Below are 8,562 nucleotides of genomic sequence, written 5' to 3' on the forward strand. Positions count from 1 at the left end.
ACTCACCATCACTGCTATGGTGCTTTGATTATTCCTTCAATTTTCACACCTGTGTATATTATTTTGTAGCCATGGAAATTATGTAGGATTCTTCTTATACTGTTAATAAAACAGCAAACTAGTTTAGACTATAACTCTTAACTACCAAATTCGGTGAAAGTCTAAACCAGAGAAGATCATTAAGATGAGGGACATGAAAAAAAAAGAGAATGAAACATAATTTAATGAAAATAACTAATGATAGATCAGAGAGAGAGAAAATTATAATTGTAAAGTTTTGTTTATATTTTTATGTATTTTAGGAAAATAGAAAAGAATTAATTGTCATGTCAACTTACATTTCAACCTTTAAAAGTGGAATGATCTAATGGTTCAAAACTCGTATCAAATATTATGTCAAAAACATAGTGTCACGGATCCACCCCCATATATGTGTGTGTGTGTGTGTATCGTACACACACACACATATATATACACACGTCGCATATTGGCAACTGACTTAACCTTGGATTGAATTGGTTCAAAACTAGCGTTAGGGAGGTAGATTAGCTAATTCATGCTAGTAGTACATTGACTACAAAAAATAGTTTAGAGAGAAAATTCATTTTGGTATGACATACTTGAAAATTAAGGTATGAGATTACTAATGAGAGTTGTTTTTTTCATAATTATTATTTCTTACTTCATTTGTTCTCATACTTTGTTAGTTTGATGACTCAAAACAAATCACCACCTTAATGTTTTTATAAAAGTAATATTATTAATAACTACATTTCGTGTGAGTTACCTTTTACTCTAAAAAGCAAACAGAGTAATGGAGCAATGGAGTACTTTTTTACATATTTGAATTTCGACCTTAAATTCAACCGTGTGGTCTTCCTTTGTGAGCTGTAGCTTTTAGTAACAAGCAATTGACTTTATTGGAAGATCATGAAGATCTAGTTTTATTAATTCTAAATTGCTCAATGATTTTGCTTAATTTTCAATCAACATTGTCCATGTAAATGGGGAAAGAAAGCGGCAAGATACTCGTATCAGATATAAAATGGCACTAGGAAAAAAAAATATCGTGAGTAATCTAAGTACAAAAAAAAAGTTTATTAAGAATTAAAATGAAGCATCGTTCCAGGAAGAAGGGAAATTGGATTTATCCAAAATTGGAAATAACTATATAGTTTATACATTACAGCGGCCCAATTTGTGCTTTGTATATTTAGAGCAACGCTTTTAAAAGTTCAAAACCTGAAAGGCTTCTAGATGCATATTTATTTTATTTATCATTTGACCAATAGGAATCCATGATTGATGAAAAAATGCGGCAGTAATCACATGAAAAACGTGAATGAGATTAATTAATCATTTTTTAGGTCATCGATCTATGTTTAGCAGCTAACAAATTGCAGTTATGTATATTTGTGATGACTCCAAACATTACAATATATTTATTTTAATTATATTTCTTCTTCTTCTTTTTTGTTTTACTCGTTTTGTCGTATAGTCAAAGTTGAGCATTTGATGAATCAGTTTGTTTTCATTGAAGTAACATGTTTGAAAAAATATGCTCTTGTTGGTTGAAATACATAGTTGGATGACAGAATATAAAATTGGGATGGTGTCGAGTGTTTTTGACATTTAAGCAGATTAGCAAATCATGAATCGAGAAAATGGAGAGGGAAAATTTATATACAACTTTACATGTCTTTGGCGTCGGATGGAAAACGAATGAAAAAACTAAAGAGAAAACCTGTTATTTTCACAACTAATTATTAATATATATTTGTCAAGTTCCTCTCACCAGTAGAAAAAACAGCTTGTGCAACTAAGAATATTTCGTCCCATAAAACGTACTTGCACGATGGACAAAATGTTTCGTCACGCAATAGGATAGGAAAAAGAAAATAAATTGCGTGATGAAAATGTTCATCGTGCAAGAATACTTCGTGCGACGAATATTTGTTGTTGTCGCGTAAAGTCGGTAAGAAAACGTGGGGTAATTTTTTTGGCGTGAAAAACTTGCGCGACGAAAGGAGGACATTTGTGCGACCAAGGGTTCGTCGCACATGTTCCTGTTAGTTTTCAATCAAACCATTCACTACAGGTGAATCAGAGGAATCAATACCACATTTAATATAGATGTTTGTGCGACAAAACCTTCATTGCACAAGGGCCCTAACCTTCCTATAAATATGTGATGTCCTTATTCTTCACAATTCTTTTCTCCTTATTCTTCAAGAACAGACGGAGGATAAAAATAAGGATCAAAGCGTGCCCGCCGTCAAGCCAAATGATTTGAGCCAACATTTTGAGTTTGCGCATGCGATTGCTATAGCCATGGGGAATAATTGTCCCACTGCTGAGTGGCGTTCTTGGAAAGATGTGCCTGAGAATGTGAAGAAGGCTATGATGGATGAACTATTAGTAAGTATATTGTTGATGGATCAATAATTAAGTTTGTGAAATTTTTAGTTATATGTTGGAATTAATTATTTGCATATATGTGTAACAGTGTAAGTATACTCTTGATGATGATACAAACAAATAGTTGATGAAGTTGATGGAGGATGCGTTGGAGGGAGGTTACAATTGGTGGCGTTATGAAGTCTTTCGAAATGGACCAGGACCATCGAAATAGTAGTTTTAAATTTATGTTTTGTATGACAATATTTAAATTTAAGGTTTTTTTTTTTTTTAAGTTATGTATTTGGACTTAATTAGGTTTTAATTCCTGTTTGTTTTTTTTTTTATTGAGGCCTAATGTAAGCACCCTATCCTCGGTTTGTATGTATTTTCAATCTTCAATGAATATCGTACTTATGCTCAAAATAATTGTACGGATTAAGGCATTAATCATTTATAGAATAAATATTTAAGGTATTAATTATTTATAGAATAAATATTTCAGGTATTAATTATTCATAGACTAAATATTTAAAGTATTAATTATTTTAGAATAAATATTTTTAGAAAAAAAATATTTAATTGAATATTTGTTTGTAATTATAAAGTTTATGTAAACATAGATATATATGTTTATGTAAACTTTATAGTTACAATCATTCCATTCGTCGCTAAATATATTGCACGATGCTATCTTCATCATGTAAGACTACTTTGAGCAATGAACGGAAGATGTTTGTTGCACAAAGCATGGTCATATTGCATTCAAACCTTCCCATTTATTGAGCATTTATGACGCATTTTGTGCGACGAACGTGGAGGTTTGTGCGACGAATGGGTTCGTTGCACAAAGGTATCCTAGTGCTATATAAACACTGTTTCAGAACTCTAGTTTTCAAAAAAAAAAAAAATTGTTTAAAAAAAATGACCGATTCTGGAGAAGGTTTTGGCAAAAAAAAACTTGTAGTGCAATCAGAGAGTTATCGATGAAAGCAAGTGTCGTACTTTGAAGGCAAAAATATGGCTGAGGTGTACGCCTAATTTAGGTATGACATTGAGAATTTTGTGCGGAGGGATTGTTCTGCCGAGTTTGAGTATTGGAAAAAGGTCCATGAGGGGTTAAGACGTTCATGCTGAGGGAGTTATCGGTACGTTTGTAGTAAATAATAAACAATTATTTTTGTTAAAACATAATATTTTTTTAAATTACTAATTTATTGTAACATCCCACATCGACCAATGGAGAGGGGGTGAAGTTCATTATATGTACATGCCCACCTCCATATAGCATGAGGCCTTTTGGGAACTCACTGGCTTCGGATTCCATCAGAACTCTGAAGTTAAGCGAGTTTGGGCGAGAGAAATCCCAGGATGGGTGACCCACTGGGAAGTTATTGTGTGAGTTCCTAGAAACAAAACCATGAGGGTGTGATCGGGGCCCAAAGCAGACAATATTGTGCTACGGCGAAACCGGTCTGGGATGTGACATTTGTTGTTATTGGCATTAATGTAGGTTCATTGGGATGTTGATGAAACCAATGAGAAGCAACGGATTTAATTGGATGGGCTTTTCAAGCAGAGTTCGCCACAATGGAAGTTTGATGTGTTACAGGTGAGGGAGGATTGAAGTTGAGGAGGGTTGGTTATTTTATTTTTTTTTTTTAAAAAAAGATTTTGTGGTCTTTATATTTAATTTAATTAATAAATTTATGTTATGTGGATGAGTATTAATATTTACATTAATTATAATTTCTATTTGGGATAGTAAATTAGTTTTGTTAATTAATTTAATGTTTAATTAAGTTTGAGTTTTTGATTTATAATAAAATAAACATTTACAATACATACAAATAAACGGAAAAACATAAAAAAAAAAAAAAAAAAAATATATATATATATATATATATATATATATATATATATATATGCATTGCGAGACGATACATGTTTTCGCCGTGCAATTTGTTGAAAAGAATAAATTATAAAGTAAAGGATATAAAATAAAGGGTGATTTTGGATGCGGTCTCTATTTATCAACGTTCTTTGATTGAAACCTTTTTGGTTTTCGGTTTTTTTATAGAAGTCTCTGAAATTAATACAATAATGCATTTCTATGTAGGTTATTATAATTTTTAAATTAAAATTTGATATTTGTAGTTATTTATATTAATGAGATTTTAAATAAAATCCATAATTTGTTGAAAATATTAAAAAAAATTATACTTAAATAAAAACCATGATTTGTAATTACTTGTATTAATGACATTTTACATACAAAAAATTGGTCATTTTTATACAATACATTTTACATACAAAAAGTTGGTACATTTTATACCAAAAAAAGTGATATGTTTTATATAATGGGTACATTTCATATATATATATATATAAAACAATGGGTACATTTTACACAAAAGCAATGGTACTTACAAAAAGAAAAATGGGTACATTAACAAAGTGGTACATTTTTAAAGACAAATGGATACATTATTAATAAATTATGGGTACAAATAAAAGTTTGAAAAATATGGACACAAAAAGAAATTAATATATGGGTACAAACTAAAATTGAATAGAAAATTGGCACAATTTTAAAAAAGGGTTGCAAATTAAAATGGGTACAAACTAAAAATAAAAATATATGATACAAAATTTAGCCATAAATATAAATATATCAAATGTAATGTTTCTAACACTAAATGAATAATTTAGAAATAAAATTTAATTTAATTATCTTTATATGAAAAATATTTTATTACTAAAATAATTAGTGATGTTTATTAAAACCAAGGGACCTTGATGAAAAATTGAAAAAGAATAAGGTTTTAATCAATGGAGGTGAAAAAAGAGGGATGAAAACCCAATTTCTCCTAAAATAAAAAAATGGTAAATTTTTGCGCGACGAAGACTATTTTAGTCACACAAAGGACATTTGCGTGACAAAGACCTTGTTCATAGCACAAAATCATTCGTCTAAAAGTGAACTTTATAATCTAGATTCAGGTTGTGTAGAGGCAAACTGTACAAAAATTGTAGATTTAGCCTCTGCACTCATCCTTTTCAGTTTTGCTCAATCTGGCATCTGTCATTTCCATTTTCTCTCAATTTTATCATCTAATACTCCCTCCATCTTCTTCTCTAGGTTGATCGAGCTATCTTGGTGTGTCTGGTAAGTGTTTTTTTTTCTTAGGGTAAAAGTATTAATGTAAATTCATAGTAACGCCATTAATTTCGTTGTCTACAAGGATATTATGTCTGATTAGCGATTGGTGGAGAACGATTGAGAAGGTATTTTCTTCGTTTTATTTTTTAAAAATATCAAATTAATTAAATTATGTTGAACTTAGTTTGTGATGTTTACATTGTGTTGTGAAATTATATTTATTTTATGTTGTTAAATTTGTACATGACATACAAATATGTGTTGTGATGTACAAAGTTAATTGAAATTAACTTCATACTTGTTTTTTTATAAGTAAAACTTAGTTTCCCGTTTGAGGATTAGTTGGATTTCGCGCATGGATGCAAAAGCGTGACTGCAGTCCAATTAATTCTTGAATTGTCCCATTATTTGGACAATTTGGGAATGCACAGTTATGGCACATAGTTTATGGCTAAAGGATTAGGTTTCGGTTGTGTAGATTTCGTTGTCATCTATGTACGTTCTTTGGATGGCAATTAGGTATTTTATATCTACGTTGTACACCTGAAGAATTGTATCGATATGCTACCGAAATTTAACCACATCGAAATCTAATCTGATGTAGCCGTAAATTACGTGACATGACTATGCATTCCTAAATGGGATAGGGCCCTCATCGGAGGCATAAGGTGACACTATCATTTGTATGAAGTTGTAGTGATTGTTGTATTGTTATTGTGGTTCTAGGAATTATGGACAGGACGTGGATACAAAACCCAAATAGATGTGCGGATGAATACTTGGATGGAATTGAGGATTTTATTGACTTTGCACGTACACACAACCCGAGTGCAACTTGAATCCGGTGTCCTTGGAGGAGGTGTAACAACACGTTAAGGGAGACAATTGAAAATGTGCGATTTCATTTAGTAAGGAACGGAATGATTGAGACATATAATACTTGGAACCATCATAGGGAACAAGTAGACAATGCTTCATCTTCAAATGCCACAAAAGTGGACAATGTTGAACCTATTGTGGATCCTAATGAACAAGTCATGGATATTATAAATGATGTTTTTCGATTTGCATCGACAAACACCAATCAGGATGGGGAAAATGACGTGCCTACACCAATGGACAGTGCAAAGTTTGAACAATATGAAAAACTATTAAAAAATTCCAACTAAGAGTTATACCCAGGGTGCGAGAGCTTTTCCGTTCTTACGGCTATTGTGGAACTAATGCACGGGAAAATAAAGTATGTTAAACTAATGTTTCGATTACTTTTTGGGGGTTTTCAAGAGAATGCTTCCGAAGCAAAATTGTTTGCCGAAAGACCATAGACATGCGCAAAAGGTGTTGAATGGTCTTGGATTGGGTTATGAAAAAATTCATGCTTGCAAAAACAATTGTATTTTATTCTACAAAAAGAGTAAAGCATTGGATAAATGCCTTGTTTGCAATGAGTCGAGGTTCAAAATGACATCTCAGAATAGAAAGACTAAGATCCCACAAAAATCATGCGTTATTTTCCCCTAAAACCTATGTTGCAACGATTGTATATGTCGATACATACTGCCACAGACATGAGCTGGCATAAGGAAAAACGGGTAGACGACGATCTGATGAGGCATCCTGCAGATGGGGAGGCATGGAAAAAGTTTAGTCGAATGTTCCCCAAGTTTACTGCTGATCCTCAGAATGTTAGATTACGACTTACCACTGACGGGTTCAATCCGTTCAAGGTTCTAAACCAACACCACAACACTTGACCGATTTTCGTATTCCCATATAATTTGTCGCCTTGAAAATGCATGAAAAAAGAATACATGATGATGACTCTTTTGATAACTGATGATTCTAGCAGGTCAATCGATGTTTACTTAAGGCCGTTGGCTGATGAGCTAAAGGATTTATGGACAAACGGTGTGCACACGTACGATAGGTCCACTGGGAAGATGTTCACTTTGCAGGCAACAGTTATGTGCACTGTGAACGATTTTTCCACATATGCAATGGTTTCTGGTAGAGCACTAAGGATTATATGGCATGCCCTATATGCAAGGATGATGTAACATCTGGTTGGCACACTGGAAAAGTTTGTTACCTTGGTCATCGGAGATGGTTGCCATGGGACCACGAGTGGTGGGAAAAGGATAAAGAGTTCGACGGGAACATAGAGCATCACCTCAGACCTAGAGAATGGTCCGGTGATCATATTTTGGAATAGCTTAACTGTTTGGATTTTGCTCTATTCGGGAAAACAATGAGTAGGACCAGACCTTCTACACATATGAACTGGACGCACAAGCCTATGGTTTTTGAGCTCTCATATTGGTTGAAACTAAAATTGAGACACAACCTCGATGTTATGCATGTTGAGAAAAATGTCTTTGACACATTGGTGGGCACCATTCTAGATATCAAGGGCAAGACAAAGGACACGATCAAAGCTCGTCTTGATTTGGAAAGAATGGGCATACGGAGGGGTTTATGGATGAATAAGGATAGTGATAAAGCCAGAAGAGATCTTGTGCTTTTTTTCCATGAAACCAAACGACAAAAAAGAGTTTTTGAAGTTTGTATCATCTGTAAAGTTTTCCGATAGGTATGCTTCTAATATCGAGCATTACGTGAATGTTGACCGGGGTAACTTTGTTGGACTAAAGAGCCATGACTGCCATGTGTTTATGCAACGCCTACTTCTTGTGGGTATTTTACACATATTGCCAGAAGATGTAGTGAAGCCAATCATGTTGTTGTCCAGAGTTTTTTCCCAACTGACGGCAAGAATGTTGTGAAAGACGGACGTTAATCAGTTTCTCTATGAAATTGTCCAAGTCTTATGCAAGTTTGAGATGATATTGCCTCCAACTTTCTTCACAAGTATGATCCACGTGATGGTTCACTTGCCCAAAAAGGCATTGCTTGCTCGTCTTGTCAACTAACGCTGAATGTATCAAAAGAAAGGTATATAATCCTCATCATTATCCCACGCTTACTAATTTGTATAGCATCGT

The 8,562-nt window shown here is 33.1% G+C and overlaps 1 pseudogene; it reads left to right on the forward strand.

Moving 5' to 3' along the window:
- Positions 1-7,167: 7,167 nt before the first annotated feature.
- Positions 7,168-8,343, forward strand: LOC148699202 (uncharacterized; annotated as a pseudogene).
- The last annotated feature ends 219 nt before the right edge of the window (positions 8,344-8,562 follow it).

Source organism: Pyrus communis, chromosome 1 (assembly GCF_041283825.1).
Source record: "Pyrus communis isolate YQ-2024b chromosome 1, ASM4128382v1, whole genome shotgun sequence".
NCBI classification, from domain to species: domain Eukaryota; kingdom Viridiplantae; phylum Streptophyta; class Magnoliopsida; order Rosales; family Rosaceae; genus Pyrus; species Pyrus communis.